General features: G+C 44.0%; 1 protein-coding gene across 2 annotated transcripts in view; it reads right to left on the reverse strand.

Moving 5' to 3' along the window:
- Positions 1–15,286, reverse strand: part of PRLR (prolactin receptor) — a 141,719-nt gene that overhangs the window by 47,588 nt on the left and 78,845 nt on the right. Inside the window, exon 3 of one of the 2 annotated variants that reach the window (XM_054986713.1) lies at positions 363–427. The gene's annotated coding sequence lies outside the window, so the exon portion shown is untranslated. The remainder of the gene's footprint in view (positions 1–362; positions 428–15,286) is intronic. The other variant, XM_054986712.1, reaches the window with a different exon arrangement.

A 15,286-nucleotide genomic window follows, 5' to 3' on the forward strand; every position in this document is an offset into this window, starting at 1 on the left:
TATAGTCTAATTTTCTTTCAAACAGCTCACAATAATGGCAAAATAAGTACATTGATTGACAATTAAAATAATAAAAAACAATAAAATGATAAAAGCAATCCAGACCAGCAACAATAAATGAAGATGATCAGAAGAACAGTGGAGAGATAAAACCATCAAAAACATAACCAAAATTAGCACAAAACTATAAAATGGTTCAGTCAAAACAATACAATGATATAAAATCAATAAAACACAAAACACTAAAATGATAAAAACAAATCGAAGCCCATCAGAAAAAAAACCCCTCATATACAGTATCATCATGCAACTCTCTAAGAAGTGTCTATTAGATTACCCCAATACAAATAAATATGACCTACCTACAGGATTCATGTACAAGATCATGTTCTTCCTTTTCACGGAGACTTGCCAATCATATAGCCGCCTAGGAAGAAGACAGATATGCTTTCAATGAATTTTACTTTCTTTTCAAAAGTGGAGCAGAGATAGAAAGGAAACTTCACCAGCTTCCAAAGAGCGACACTGGTTTATACCAAACGTGAACCCAACCCTAGATTTTATAGGTAAAGGAAGCAACCTAGTTCACCAACCAACCAACCAACCAACTCCAGCTCTGCTCATTCTGTGGCAGTGGCAGCATTTCCTGGCAAGCGCTGCTCCTCAACCACCTTGCTCTTATGACACTTTGCTAGTAAATAACAGCGAATGGCAATTTCTGTTTCTCACATTGAACTTAAGAAAACAAGAGCAGCCATTTTGGATTAGGCTAACAGTCCATCTAGTCCAGTGTCCTGCTTCCAAAAGTGGCCAGTCAGAAGGCCCAGAAGTGGGGCCCACAGGAAACAACCCTCACCTCCTGACTGATCCCAAGCATCTGACAGTCCGAGGCATTCCTCCTCTGAACCCAGAGGCCTCATTCAGTTGTCACAGTTAACGGCCAATGACAAACATGTCCTCCATAGATCTGGTCATCCTGGGGATCCCATTTCCCCATCCCCCCAGTGGGAGGCAGAGGATCCCCTGCTCCTGCCTTTCACTTCCCGCCACCAGCAGGGGGGAAAGCGGGGAACAGGCCTCCTGGATGCACTCTCAGGGCCGGTGTAACGTCATTGACGTCATCGTGCCACCCCGAGAGCGCTCCTGTGCTTTGCAGTGGGCTGATTTGGGCCCCAATAGGCGAAATCAGGCCCATTGGGGCCTAAATCGGCCTGCAGCAAAGCACACACATGCTCCCCAGCCTTGCGCGATGACATCCCAATAACATCACTTCCCAGAAGTGATGTCATTGCACTGGTGTGGGGCCATGTGTATGTGAAGGAGGGTCCCTGAGCACCAAGAAGGTAAATGCTGGGTCCTCCCTCTCCCACCAGGAGGGTAAGGGGACTTGGCAACCCTAGTTCAAATCCTTTTAAAATTCATCGGGTTATCTCATGGCAGTGAGTTCTGCAAGTCAACTACCTCATTATGTATAGTACTACTTTCCTTTCGTCTTCTTGAATCTTCTGTCAATCATTTTCACAGGGTACCCCAAGTTCTAATTATGGATGAGGGAGAAAAGTTTTTCTGTATCCACTTTCTTAATACCCTGTATAATTCCATTGATTTCTACTAAGTTCTCCCTCATTCACCTTTTTTTCTAAGTTAAACAGCCCTGGATGCTTTGGCCTTCCATTGTATGACAGGTACTTCAGGCCCATGATCATTTGGGTTGCCCAATTCCACACTTTTTCTAGCTCTTCAATATCCTTTTTATGAGCCAGTATGGAGCTGTGATTAGAGTGTTGGACTAGGAACTGTGAGACCTCAGGTTCAATCCCCGCTCTGCCAGGGAAGCTCGTTGGGTAACTTTGGGGTGGTCAACACTCTCTCAGCCTATCCTACCTCACAGTGCTGTTGTGTGAGGATTAAAATGGAGAACAATGTAAACCACTTGGGATTCCCATTGGAGAGAAAGATGGGGTATAAATGAAGTAATGGAGTTAAAATTTTTAGATGCAGCAATCAGACTTGTATGAAATACACAGATAAGGCTATACCAGGGACTTGTATCCTTTAACAGAAGTTTTATTGATGATCTCTAGCACAGAGTTTACCTTTTTTCAATTGCCTCTGCACCTTGAGTTGATGTTTTCTATCACAACCCTGACTGCTTGACATAAAAGCCTTCCGTCTGACTCTTTCTGTCTCACTCCTATTCAGGCAGAACCCTTTGATTTCACATTCCTTGTGAATGACTAGCCAGTATAATGATCAATGGTTAGAGAACAGGATAAAAAGGACACAGGAAACCAACTGTTCTATGTGACATCTATTTATGTCAGAAACTCCTTAAAATCAAAGGAAGTTTTTATGAGCTCCCAGGACAGACCGTGTAAGCCAGAGAATGCAGAGCATAAGTAATGGATTTCTGTGTATTGATGTGTTTAGCAAGCACTGCAGTCAAGTCAGTAAGAACAATAAGAGATTCAGTCTTTATTACATTATGAAATCACTAAATCACTGGGCCTCCAGTCTTCCAAGAGTTCAGCAGAGTTGCACTAAAGATAACTTAGGACCAAGAAAGAATGATGTTTTTAAAAAAGAATATACTTGGGGGGGAAAGAGAGTGCATAAACCCAAATCACATTGAAGTTAACATCAAGAAGGTGTTCCACAATGCAGACTTTTCTTGTTAGTTTAGAACAAAAACTTGTACAAGCCTTTTAACACCTATAACTACATTTTATTCTTGCTTTAGTCTAAAGGAGAAAAGCAAAAGACCCTATGCTCTATTTCAGTTTTGAAACATGAACAATCTCACAATGCACAGCTCCCCAGCAACAAATGGGTAGGCACATTTAAATCTGCTAAATTCCCAAGGCAGATTTTTTAAAAAAAGATAGTTTAAGGTAGGTAGCGGTGTTGGTCTATAAGTCAAACAGCAAGATTTGAGAGACCAAGAAGATTTTCAAGGTAACTTATACCCTGAAAATCTTGTTGGTCTCTAAGGTGCCACTGGACTCAAATCCGACTGTTAAAAAAGTGAGAATTTATTTCCTTATTTTATATATTTTAACAGTGCAATCCTAAATAGCAGGGTGGAAAGTGCATAGGGAGCCAACTAAGGCTTACACTGGCAGAACTGGCTCTTATGTCGATGTAAACCCCTCTCCGCCGGCACCCACCCGAGGCACACTACCGCAGATGGGTTGCCGCTGTCAGGTTCTAATTGTGTTTAAGCCAAAGAGACTCCATTTTAATCTTGTCAGTGTATTAAGTGTGTCTTTTGCAGGTGGGAAGACTACAGATGGAAGCTTTACAGAGGAAAGAGGATTGTTGTGTCTACATACATCTGCCTTCCTGACACCCTTGAGAAACTTTCATTTTCTCACCCTCGGGTCGTTTGTTTTGAGAACTGAGGGGGAGGATGGGGCCTGCAGGGAACTGCTTATTCTGTACCTCATCCTTTGCTTGGCATTTGTAATAATTTCCTAGTTCAGCTAAGATCCGTGTATCTTGGAATGTGTACTCTAATGGTTGTTTATCTCCAGTAAAGCCTTTTGAAATCAAAGGACTTTTGTCTTATTGCAAGAGGTGGGTTGAGTTGTGACTTTTAGCAAGCCGCAGTCTGACAGCTGCCAGTGGGCACGCTTGGTGGCCAGGCGGAGGTGCAAGTGCGGTGCAAGTTCCCGTGCCAGCGCAAGGGGGGGCAGGGGCGGGCCGTGAGTTAGTCCACTTCCAAAGCCACTCCAGGCCCGGGAACGCCTCCTGCAGTGGCAGAAAAGTTACACCACAAAAACAGGAGGCATAGCCCATAGGCACCCATTGAACAGGGAAAACTCGGGCCCCTCTCCCGGCACCCAGCACCACTCCCACGGCCCGAAGGAGCATAGGATGGGAACTACTATGGGGCCAATTCATGTGCACTTCTAGGGTGGGCAAGCCCACCTCCCTGCACCCAATCTCCTGCCCACGCACCCTACAAAACCTCCAGCCGCGCTGCTCATGACCTCAGGTAGATGAGCACGTGGCCAAAGGCTCTGCATGTCAGCCTCCTGCCGTGGGGACTTTGTGCACGAGGCGGGAGAGTGGGTACTCATGGTGGTGGGCCCTGAGTGCACTGGGGGAACTTAGCGGGGAAACTGGGAGAACTTTGCATTCACTCAAGGGAAGAAGGACAAAGCTCAGAATGTCTGGCTAACAATAACCACCTATGTCTCCTTGCAGGTTATCTGACTCTGAAGTTCCAGCTCGGTAAGAAATGAGGGAGCACTGACAGGTAAGAAGGAGATGGGGTGGCAGCTAACCTGGCTCGCTGATTTGTGCCAGCTGCCCCCTCGCTTGAACTCGCCTGACCGCTAGACCCTTCAGGTGATGCTCAGCAGGGTAGGGGGTGGTGGCAGCAGACCCTGCCTGCCCAGAGGCAGTTGCTCAGAAAACTACTCTTGACACAGCCAATAACTTCAGATCTCCTTCTCCTCCAGGAGGATGGACCACCCTCCATTTCACTGTTTGCGGAAGCAGGGATGGACTTGTGAAATCTGGCACGGGGAGGGGGTGAATGGTGGCCACCAAAGCATTTTCTCTGCTCCCGCGGGCTGGCAGTCCATGGGGGGGGCGTCACCCCTGGACTGGGGTGTGGCTCTCAAGGTACAACCCGCATTCTTGCATTGTTGTGATGCAGTGATTGTTCAAATGGCACCACCACAAGTCTGTGGGCACTTTACACTCCCTTCTGGCCTCTCACATGGTTTCCAATGGGCATTCCTGTCACTCATTGTAGAACCTGCTCCCCCACCTGCCTCTCTGGATCCTAGGGGCTGCTCCCAAGCGCTGCAGGATTTCTGGTCCCACTTTTCAGGGAGGGGTAACCTGTTTCTGGCAGTAGTGGCGGCAGTGGCGGGGATTTGCAGGCGCACTGAACTGCGGCCACCGGCCTAGCCCTCATCAGAAATGGGGGCTGGATGGGCAAGAGGGTGGGTGTTCAATCTGGACCTTCACTGTCATCTCTGCCCTCCTTCCTGGCAGGGATGCCTGCTCTCCAAGGGGGGGGGGCTATTGGCAGCCGCGGGGATCACGGCCTCCGCATTGGCTGCGCCGCTGCTTGCACCTTGCCTGCCTGTCAGGAGCAGTGTGGCCATTGGTTAGTGTGAGTGGGGTTGTCAGGGGAATGGCGGACAAGTGCTCCTGGTCACGGCCGCTCCTCACCTTGCCACGCTCGGGCGCTGGTGGGACTCTCCTGCAAAAGTCCATAGGGACCCATGGAGCAGCGCCCCATTTATGTCAACGCACAAGTGATGACGCTGCCTCATGGTTTAGGATTGAGTTGTTATTTATTTATATCCCATTTTCCTCCCTAATCAGGACCTTCTTCCATATTAATAGAATGGCTTTCCCTAAATGTATATAAGTCTAGATGGGCTCTGAATATACTAGATCCTCTCTGCTCATTCCTTCCCATGCCCCAAGCAATATTCCACAAATTCCATCTCTCCTTCCTTCTGCAGTTGCATTATTTTGCAGTAAAGCATTCCCAACTTCACAGCAACATCACAAGTTCAATTGGAGTATTAAACATTTTCCAGTGCGTGGCCTTTGCTCTTTGTTACGCTTGGAAGCAAAAATTTGCATAATGTAGTTGTTTGAGTTTGACTTGCTGCACCCAACAGTTCCATAGATGGCCAGCTATTACTTTTGAATATGAAAAGTCATTTGTACACAATGGCTGTTTGCCACACCAGTCTCATAAACACCGAAATAAGTCTTTGAAAATGTTGGAAGGAAAAAGAACACAGCAAGGCCGTGGAGGACCGGAATGGGGGGGTTGTCTTACATAAGCACAAACATGCTCAGCAATTAGCAACAGCCACAAGGAAGAACTAATTACAGGCCAAGCATATTGCTTTTTATTCCAGCATTCTCTCCCTTAAGAGGATCTCTGTATGAAAGACTCGCTTTGCGGTATGACTTATTTTCTGATTCCAAGTACGCAGTCAGCAGTCCCAGGCTTGCAATTCTAGAAAGCCAGAGGAGCTGGTCATTAAAGGTACTGAATGAACCCAAATCACATTCAAGTTAACATCAAGAAGTTAGACCCATTTTTAATTTTTTTAAAAAACACATAATTACCCCTAGGGATGCCAAACTCAGGCCTTGAAAAGGCTTCTCTCTCTTTTTTTGTCAAGTCTAACAGTTTCTCTTCCGGTAGCAGCATTTTGATATGAGCCTCTGAGCCAGATGAGGTATTAAAAGAATAAGCAAGAGTCCTGACCCTATCTTTCACTTGCATCTGATGAAGAGAACTGTGATTCTCAAAAGCTTATGCTACAATAAAGTTGGTTGGTCTTAAAGGTGCTACTGGACTCTTTTTGATTTTGCTACTACAGACTAACACGGCTAACTCCTCTGTATCTTGTAACACTAATGCAAAGGCTGGGGAGGGGGACCTGCACGGCAGAATTAGTGGATAGACCAGCCAACTCTGCTCTGTAAATGCCCCTAATGGTCATTTTAAAGGGTTTTTTGTTCCTGCTGGGGATTCAAAAGCATGGCCGATGGGGAAATGGCCTTGGAGGTGAGACAGACACTCAGACAGAGCCATGTCTGTCCCCCTTTTCATATTTGCCATTCCCTTTTGTACCTTGGTGGTCTGGTAGAGAAACGACTTGGAGCATCAGTGGGAGAAAAATTAAAAAATGGCCATCAGACCGACAGCATGACATCACTTCTGAGGAAACCCTGAATGTGTTGTCAGTCATCTCTAGGATTCACTGGAAATGCTATGGTTTTTTTCCATAGTGTTCCTGGTCATTCCTAGAGAGGCATGAAGTTACTTGTGGGTTTTCTCAAAAATGACATCATGCTGTCGCCGACAGCTCAGTCTCATGCCTGACAACCCTAGTGCTCAGAACTTTCTGAGATAGAAGTGGGGGGATTTTGGCTATATCTCTCTTCACTTCAGGGTAGGGTTGCCAGGTGCCCACTGGTGACGGGAAAACAACAAATATAACCGTCACCAACTAACTAATACTACTCAAAAGAATATTCAATACTGTTATATGCAAAATACAAAATTTACTCATTAAGCATCCAATTCAAATAGAACAGCCGTATTAAGGCACGTGTACTCCAAAAGAAATTAACATGGGGAGGAAAAAAGTTTTCAAGCCAAACCCCAATGTTTTCTTTGCAGAAACACAATCACTTCAAATAGGGCTAAGAAAAGCCTCCACATAAATGGATACAGATTTCGGTATATACAAGGCACATATATGTTGCTCCAAACAATTTTTCAAAACACTTATGGTAAAGTCAGCATATTCTAAATTGTAACTGAACGGGTCAGCCAGCAAGAGGTCCCGTTTCCGGTATCCCCTTCTTCAGAGCAGTTACAACTGTGAAAGATATATAAAGGTACAAATCAATATAAATGAAACTAACGTGCAATAATCCTTCATACAATGGTTCTGCAAATGCATACTTACATATGATGATTCAAATAATGTTTCTATCTCACTTACGGCTCGCTCACTGGCGTGTGCAGAGTATCAAATCCCATCTACTCCTTAAGAAGTCATTACTTAATTGTGTTCACATGTTTCTTGAAATTATTTAAAGGAACACAGTCCCACGATAGTCCTCATAGATAGGGCGTTAAATCACAAGTGATGTTCAATCCATGTGGCTCCTCTGTATGTAGTTTGTAAATCCACCATGCCTCTCGCCTTAATAAATCTTGTTGTGCCAACGTGTCTTCTTTAAGTCGGCTCACATGTAACACTGTATATACAAAGTCATTCTCCCGATGTTTCATAGTCGAGAAATGGGGCACCAACGGTGCTTCCTCCACTCCCCGACGGATTCTTGACCGATGTTCCTGTATACGTGTTTTAATTGTTCTAGTGGTGCAACCTACATACATTTTGTTACAATTACATACAATGAGGTATACTACGTTCTTGGTGTTACAATTCGAAAAGTCCTTCCAATAGAGTCCCAGCGCTTTAAAGCTATGTACAGGCATTACCAAATCACAGCTATTACAACTTCCACACCTGTAATGTCCTTCTGGAAGCGTCCTAAGATGTTTTTTATATGTCATGTCTGTATGAATGAGCTGATCTCTGAGGTTCCTAGTTCTCCGATGGGCTACTAACGGTTTATCTTTGCACCCCGGAATATCCTCAATTAAATGCCAGTGTTTGAAGATTATCCGCTGAATCTGCTTCGCTAAAGGTGTGTAATCAAGAGCGAAGCAGATCCTTGCCTCCCTCTCCGACCTACGTACCCTAAGGATTTCCTGCCTATTTCTTCGAAGTGCTCGTTCTTTGCCCCTTGCAATCACTTTATCAGGGTATCCCTTAGTTGCAAACTGGTCACCCATTTGTTCTGCATTAATTAAAAATTCTTCCACCGTGGTTGAATTTTGGCGGAGGCGTAGAAACTGGCTGAAGGGTAAATTACAACGTAGGTGGGGGGGGTGGAAGGACTGGTAATGTAATAAAGCGTTCCTATCTGTTGGCTTCCTATATGGGCGCACATGTACTACATCCCCTTTTGCTCTAAACACTGACACATCGAGGTAACTGATCTCTTTGCCATCTGCTAACCATGTGAACTTTATATTACTGTGTATCGTATTCATCCAATTACAGAGATCAACCGTATGTGACCTATTAGACAAAATAAGGAATAAATCATCAATAAAACGACAATAAAACAAAATATCAGTGAAAAAAGGATTTTGGTCCAAATTCAAAAAATAATTGTCTTCTAACCGTGACATAAATAAATTTGCTATACTCGGTGCTGCGGAGCAGCCCATGGCTACTCCGCACGTCTGTAAATAAAAAGTGTCCTGAAAACGAAAATAATTCTTGGTAAGTACTAAGTCCAATAGGTCTAACAAAAACTGTGTAGGTGGATCCCGACTATCTCGCTGATCCAGAAACAATTGAACGGTCTGAGAAGCCTCTTCATGTGGTATGCTTGTGTATAAGGAGCTTACATCTAAGGTGACAAAAATAGCTTCTCGGGGCAGAACTAAGCCCTCTACAGCGTTAATGAAGTCCCTAGTGTCCTGAATGTATGATTTGGTTTTCTTAACAAATGGTTGGAGAAATGGCTCTAAATGGTTAGATCCTGAAATTATTGGCCGTCCAGGGCCAATAATTGGTGACGGGCAAACTATCAGCAGTTTGCCCCTCTGCCCGGTGATCACCCGCCACCAATAGGCATCCCATACAAACAAGTGCACATGCCTCTGCACTCTGCTGCAATGATGACACTACTGGAAGTGACATCATCATGTGAGGGGGGGGCACACGCACGCTTTGTGCCAGGGCCAATTCCTTAAGAACTAGCTCAAAATACAGCATTTTGGAGCTGCTCCCCTTTTAGACTTCCCCATGTAAAGACTTCCCCCATATGCTCATTCTCAATCTTTTAAAAATGCAGCTGTTTATATCATTCTATTGATATAACCATGTACAAAAGGGGGGGTGCGTGTACAAAAAGGGAGGGTGCTGCCACCAATGACAATACCGCCTTGACTTGAAAAATCCTGATTATTTAAGGCAGAAGCAGAACAAAATAAACCAGCTCTCCAACTGTAAAACTGCAAAGGGAGGGCAGACTTGCGGAAGAACTGTACTCAAATGGATGTGAATGCTTGGGAATTGACTGCTAAGAAAATCAGAATAAATCGAGTGTGCGGAAAAGCCCTAGGTGTAACCAGTAGTTTTGTTAAGGAAAAGTATAGTGCGTGCCTCAGAAACTCCATCTCAATTTTCCCTTAAGGGTGGCTAGCTGTAAGCACTTGCAAATCAGTAAACAAATGTTTCTTTGGCCTCTTTTTCAGCATGTGCTTGGTGATGTGATGGGGAAGTATGCTTGTGACATGTCACCCCATTGATCGCCAGGGTTAATTCGGCTGATCTGGCTGGCTAGTCGGGTGTCCCCGTCCTCACTGTTCCACGTGTGTCCCTCCTGAAGCTGTGCACTCAGGGGAAGAGGACAACCATCCCAGATAGGAGTATACCGTTCTTCAGCCAAAATCAATACATGCTACCATCAATGGAATAGTGACACTGTAGTGAATAGGGGCTTTTCCTGCCAAAAACATGAGTGCCCATTTGTGCTAGCCCAGCCCATCACAGGGGATCATAGCAGGACCCATTCTCTCTGCTTACCGATTCTCCCCTGGAAACTCTGCCTTTTCCCATTAACTTCAGCAAATGTGAATCGGGGATCACGTTCTTCACTGCTTTTCAAAATGTACTACAAAGATGTAGGTAATGGCACCAATTCTATTCTAGCTGCACTTTGTTGCACATAATTAAAATCTCTAGGTGGGGATGGGCATCCCTACCTGCACCAGAATCTATCCGATTCAGCAGAGACTGCATTGCGAGTGTGTGCGAGTGTGTGTGCTTGCATCTTCCTTGTATAACCTGTTTGTTCATGGAACAACATCAAATAAATCTAATTTGAGAACTAGGAGAGTTCATGTCTATGACAGTGTGATCCCACCTTGTGACACTTGCATTTATAAAAATAACAATGGACAAACTTGGAAAAAGAAAACATCTTATTTGGAACAATACAACAATATAGCATATGCAACAATCATGTAACAAAACAGGCCTGTTTGGCTCAAGCAGACCCAGGTGTCAGTCTTTCTAACACCTTCTAGCCAGTCCCTTGAAATGCAGCAACTTGTAACTGTGCTCTGCGTTGGGATGTCTGTTCTTCACAGGAGTCGATGACATTATTAGAAAATTCATAGAAAGGAGTGCTTCTGAGGTGAGAGGGCTTCTCCCTGGGGTTTCAGGCCCTCCAGTCTCTCAGGGGAAATTGCACCTTTTTTCCTTATAAGGAATACCCCAACTCTTTATCTCCCTCTATTGGACAAGGGTTACATTTGCTCAGGGCTTTTTTCTGGGAAAAGAGGTGGTGGAACTCAGTGGGTTGCCCTCGGAGAAAATGGTCACATGGCTGGTGGCCCCGCCCCCTGATCTCCAGACAGAGGGGAGTTGAGATTGCCCTCCATGCCAGTGGCGCAGAGGGCAGTCTAAACTCCCCTCTGTCTGGAGATCAGGGGGCGGGGCCACCAGCCATGTGACCATTTTCAAGAGGTTCCAGAACTCTGTTCAACAGCGTTCCAGATGAAAAAAAGCCCTGCACTTGCTCATTCAGGCAGCTATTCAAATGCTAACAGGACAGTAAGATGGCTATGGTGGCTTTATAGATATGGAAACCCCAGGAATCTACAGTTGACTTTTTGCCTTGGGTCCACATCCTTCCAGAGAGACACCTTAGCCATCTTCTGGGGTTGTTAACATTTGAACAATCCCCTGCTTCAGACAAACATGTACATCATGATAGATTCACTGAAGCCACTGAATTTGATTGGGTTGGATCCAGACCAAATTTTCCATTTGGAAAATGAAACTTTCCTGCCGCCCCACTCTTGCTGCAGCCCACTGATTTCTATTAAATGCTGCTCCTGGGGGATAGGGGACCCTGAGGAACAACCTGGAGGTAAAGGGGAATCAGTAGAAACTGGCCATTTAGTCTGTATCCAACCCATTGCTTTGCAAACAGAGACATGTATCAGAAAGCCAGCTTGTTTAAGCAGGTTTAGATGTTTGCCTCTGACAGCTGTAGGAACTAACAATTAAATCCTGCTGCACAGCTTTTGTGGTACTAAGTGTTCTTGACTTGTTCCATTTACTGCCCAGGACTCATTTACTGGGGCTTTGAACTCAACATTCAACCCGGAGAATATATTAGATGAACTTTGGTCAAGCCAATGTTTAGCAAAGTTATGTAAGCTTTGCCATAAAGGCAAGCAAGCCTAAAGCTGACAGAACCTCGAGGAAAGGTTTTCTGGTCGAGTTACAAGTGCAAGTAAAACTCAAGAATGTACCCAAAGGTCACAATAAACACAGAGCCAGTTTAATCGGGCATTAAATATTTGAATTGTTGACAACATTAGCATTTCATTGGAGAGTTAAAGTACACGTGACAACGAGTCATGCACAATTCATCCCTAACCATTTTTTTTTCTTGTGCTAATCACTCCCACAGTAAAAGATGGGTGTCTGTTAAGAGGGTTTTAACCCTTGTCCTTTGGACAGTTTTTAAAAAATATATAAAAATAGTCCCCCCCCCCCAACCCAGCTGCTGGTGTTTACATCTTGCCCTTGTACGGGAAAGAGGTGGGAGTGGGTGTGTTTTAGAGAAAAAAAATTGCCTCTATGAAAGGGTTAAAAAAAAGTCTATTTCCACCTTTCTCTCCATGGTGATCCTTCACATTGAATCACAGACTCTCCTGTTGCATTTTACTGCTGAAGAAGTCATCAAGGCATGGAAGGTCTATCAAACCAAGCGTTCAGGGCTCAATGCGGGTGGGGGGGTGGAGGACTGCGTGTAAAGGAAATTCAGACCCCTCCCTCCCATAGCCCCATGATCATGTGGGATTTGAGAGTGGTTCTTCCAGCTCATGTAGCACTATATTTTGGGCTGGCTCCTGTATACCAGGGCATATTAACTTAGCATCATGGTTTCCTCCAGAAGCATAAAGGGCAGAGGGTATCAAAACAATACAGTCTTCTAAAACAAACCATTCCCCCCCTGCATAATATGGGTCCAATTGGGGCACAGATCCCGGCAGGTACAAGAACATGTTGCCATGAAAGGCAACACTGCAAAGTCATTAAATTAAAACTATGGAGGAGGCAGCCAGGTGAGTAGATTGGAGGTGTGGATTCAATTTTTTACAATACACATGATTTTTATCTCAAGTGTAAAGGTCAGCCGTTTCAATAAACCATGGTTAGAAAGCCTGTATTCTGTCCTCAAACTACCTGCCCTGCCACACCATATACCCTCTATTATTTAGTAAAATATAATTTTTGATCCAACTGAAATTTTGGACTGCGAAGGATTTCTTTGGGGGATTAAACTAGGGGTATCACCCGCTGGGACCCCTCCAGCTTCCATATGAGGCTGCCTGCAAACTGAAATAATTCTCAAGAGTGAAGTGTCCCCACCTTCTGAAGTCAGATGGGTGGCTACCATTGTGTTTCATGCTGCTACTTAGTTTTTATTGGATCTTAACTGTCTGCTTCCATGTTTTAACTCTGTATTGTTGCGCTATTGTATTTTATGGAAATGTCTGAAGTTAGCTGCCTCAGGATATAAATATATTTTAAAAGCAAATGAGTAAACAAAAATAAAGGACAAACTATAACATTTTAAGGTCTTATACAACTGAAAAATAAGTTTCTGGTGTTTGCAAGCGTATGCCTAATTTCACCTTAATCCTATTTGATCCTAGCCTTTGATCCTAGGCTTAAGCAATGATTATGAAAGACAAAGCTGTATTTCTGTATCTATAATTTCTATTTAAATTCTAATGAAATCTCCTTTGCATACCTCAGAGATGTGTCCTGTTCATATGCTTGACCCATAACGAGACTTTTTGGGTTGAATCCACTTAGTTTTGCATTGCTATCCCAGGGTATAATTTATCCCCTCCATAATACATGAAACTCTTTATTATTTCACAATGAAAAGTCCCACTACCTGAGATTCCTGTATACCTGATCCAATATAGGTTTAATTTCAGTTCTGTGCTTGTTATCAACTATCACACCTTTCCTCAAGATTTTTTTTAAAAACCTGGGCTTTCAAACTGCATATCATCTCATAAATGTTCATTTCAGGCATTTTATGCTAAATCAAACCTTGCATTCCGAAGTTCAATTGAACTCCCTTCTGAAGTTTGTATTAGAGACACAGGAACTACTATTCACTATTCCTTCCTGTCATGCAGAAATGGTCATCATAATTTGGGAATCTTAGTACAAAAACACCTCCCCTTAGCTTCCTTCAAGAGAAAAAAGACTATTAAGCCCCTTGACCTCCTCTCATATGCCATCAAGCAATAGAAAAGAGCTAGAGTCCAGTAGCACCTATGACTAACAAAATTTATAGTAGGGTATGAGCTTTCGCGAGTCACAGCTTTAGATTCTTCAGCTGTGACTCACGACCACTCCACCACAAATGTTATTAGTTTTATAGGTACTACTGGACTCTTGAGCCGTTTTCACACCATAGCGCTGAACTCACAGAACGAGGGCATCTTTATAGCATGGTTTCTGACGTTATCGCGCCACAATTCCATTTTTGTGGTGCGATGATGTCAGAAATCACGTCATGAAGATGCCCTCATTCTGTGAGTTTAGTGCTATGCTGAGACATGTGAAAATGGCCTTGCTCTTTTCTACTGCTACAGACAGACTTACACGGCTATCCGTCTTAATCGGTGCCCTCAATGTTTATTCTGAATGTACACTTAGGCATTGTTTATCCACCAAATATACTTGCCAAAGATTTTGCTTCTGTCTTCCTTGGCGGGGTGGGGAGGTACCTGGGCCTGGAAGAAGACAAAAGAGAGTGTCCCATAAAGGCCCAGACTGCTGCCCTGTGCCTTGGGAACAAGTCCGTCCTGGTTTTGCACGACTACACTGTATAAATGTATGGGGAAAGTAGGAGCTAGGTGGGCACAGCTCTGTCAGATGTCTTCCTCACAGGTTTTCTGCTCTAATTCAATGCTTTGGGGAAGCAGGTTTTTTCCCCTGCTTCTCCACAGCATTGTAGTGTAGCCATCTGAACATTTTCTCTGATATTTCTCAAACCTGGGCCATTTTCACATTTCTTAACCACCGTGAAAAATTGCGCAAAACTCACGGAATGATGGCATCTTCATGATGTGATTTCCCATCATGACTCCGTTTCATGGCGTGATAAAGTCAGAAATCGTTCCATGAAATGGAATCATGATGGGAAATCGTGCCATGAAGATGCCATTGTTCCATGAGTTATGTGCGATTTTGCACGGTGGTTAAGATGTGTGAAAAGGGCCCTGCTTTGCTCTGAAGTCTTGGGAAAGATCCCAGTACAGTTGGGATGGCAGCTGTGTGGGTGGGAAAACTTGAATTTTCCAGCTCATATAACAGCCATTTCCCCTAACCCGATCCCTGTGGCAGCCATTCCCTCCCATTGTCACCAGGGCTTTTTATTTTTTGTAAAATACCATTATATTGGTATACCATTGTTTGTATAACAATGGACTATTGTATTGGTATACTATTGTTTGTATGAGCTATGTTTTTATGCTGTTTTTATGCTGGGTTTTATGCTGGGTTTTTAATGCTGATTTTTAATTAATATCTTTTAATGCTTTGCTTTTATTATTTTGTAAGCTGCCTAGGGCAGGTCCCTGGAGAGGCAGCAT

This window comes from Eublepharis macularius, chromosome 8 (genome assembly GCF_028583425.1).
Source record: "Eublepharis macularius isolate TG4126 chromosome 8, MPM_Emac_v1.0, whole genome shotgun sequence".
NCBI lineage: Eukaryota > Metazoa > Chordata > Lepidosauria > Squamata > Eublepharidae > Eublepharis > Eublepharis macularius.